Below are 2,067 nucleotides of genomic sequence, written 5' to 3'. Positions count from 1 at the left end.
TTGGTGTAGAGCTTAGATAGAGTTATTACCTTAGCACCAGGTCCAGATCTACAAAGTTCAGATTCCTCCAGGTGGGTGTTGCATGGTTCTGGCTGTGTGCTCCACTTCTTTCTGCTGCAGCCATTAGAGTTGAACCCTTTGTGTCTCTCTGGCAAGATGTTCTGCTCCTGAATCAGCTGGGTGGGTCTTGCCTCTAGCCTCTTTGTGGGGAGATCTGCTGAAAGGTTCTGTGCTGGGCCTGCACTCTGGGTCAAATGAGGATCCGCGGGCCCCAGATGGTCTCACTCACATGCTGGGCCTGTGCTCTGGATCTATTCAGGATCCGGTGGGCCCCAGGTCGTCTCACTCACTCTCCGGGCCTGGGCTCTGGGTCTATTCTCTGTCATCTTCTAAGCTGATTTTCTCAGATGTTTGCTTGCAGCAACAGAACACTAGCCAACACTAAAATTTCCCTCAATAATATTTTGCACAATGTTTTCATTCTATTTTATTCAGTGTAAGTCATTACAGGTTAGTCAAAGGAGCTGTTAAAATCAGTTCCGGTGTCCCAAATAAATGTGCAACTACAGAGTGTCTGATCTGTGCACCTTTTACAATAGTCAGTTACCCCTGAATGCTAGTTCTTCCTCTCTAGACCAGCAGCAGGCTTATACATTCCAAACATCTTCCTCAGACTTCTCAGTGTATAGGTGAACACAATCCTTTGGTGTATACGGTACACTCTCAAAGATCAGACCAAGGTATGCCAGGGTTTAAGTCTAGATAAGATCTGGAAGCAATAGGAGACCCTAGGTGTGAGTTTCACAAAGAACATCATGCACCTTAGTGAAATGAAGCTCCCTTAAGTAAAAGGAAACCAATTTAGCTCCTTCTAAATGTCAAGTGCTCCCAGTGAAATAGTGTTCAGGGGTGAGGCTCCAGGAGGTGAGAGCCATGAGGGCTCCCATGAGTGACCTCAAGTGCCCTCTCAGAGAGCGTGGTGGGAGAGGAGGCTCTTGCTCACCTGTCTGCTTCCACACTGTGTGAGAACATGACCCTCCTCAGGAGGACACACCCTCACCAGATGACAGAACCCTCTGGCATCTGATTTGAACTTTCCAGCAACCAGAACTTGTTGGAATGAAGTTCTGTTCTTTACAAACTACTCAGTCTCAGGTATTTTATAGCTGTACAATGTAGGCTGAGATACTTAACAGAGGCTCTCACCTCCTGTTTCTCCTTATCAATAATAAGAGCTAGTACTGATTGCAAATCTGATTAGATCAGTTATCAGTCCCAGATCACAATTATTACATGGACCGTTTCATAGCATAGAATCACTTTTCATATCTTACCTGACTCATAACCCAAGTCAGACAAATTCTGATCAGAAGAAAACTCACTCCTTATAACCCATGAAGGAAAGACTTAATGCAAGAATGATGACCCGTTGCATGTGGCAGAAGTTGGGAAGATGAAGGTGTCGGGATCTGCCACTGAAATCAGTAGAGATTTTGGCAGAAGCTTGAAAGTAGTTGATTCTGAAGGTTGTCGGGATGCTGATGCAGTTCTAAAGATTTCTCAGAGGAAATCCCAAGCTACAGCAGTGGAAAATAGAGAATGTCATCATTTTCAGCCATTTGGTGGGAAGACATTATGATTTTGGCATTTTTCTACTCAGCTATCTTACTTCATCCAGACTGCTATGACAAAATACCACATTCTGGGTGCCATTAATGACAGAATATTATTTCTCACAATTCTGTGGCTTCAACTCTAAGCCCAAGATTCTGGCAGAGTTCATACCTAATGAAAGATCTTTTTTTTTTTTTTTTTTTTTTTCTTTTCTTTTTCAGAACCGAGGATTGAACTCAGGCCCTTGCGCTTGCCAGGGAAGTGCTTATTCCACTGAGCCATCTCCCCAGCCCCTGAAAGGTCTTTTCTCTACATGCAAATGTCCACCTCCTCACTGTGTCATTCCATGGCACACAGAGGTAAAGATGGAGATGGAGATGCTGATAGATATAGAAATGGAGTTAGACAATGAGAGAGAGAGAGAGAGAGAGAAAGAGAGAGAGAGGAGAGAGA

This window comes from Octodon degus, unplaced genomic scaffold (assembly GCF_000260255.1).
Source record: "Octodon degus isolate 3935 unplaced genomic scaffold, OctDeg1.0 scaffold00322, whole genome shotgun sequence".
In the NCBI taxonomy this organism is placed as follows: domain Eukaryota; kingdom Metazoa; phylum Chordata; class Mammalia; order Rodentia; family Octodontidae; genus Octodon; species Octodon degus.
The sequence above is the reverse complement of the archived record's forward strand: the minus strand, read 5'-3'. Positions refer to the sequence as shown.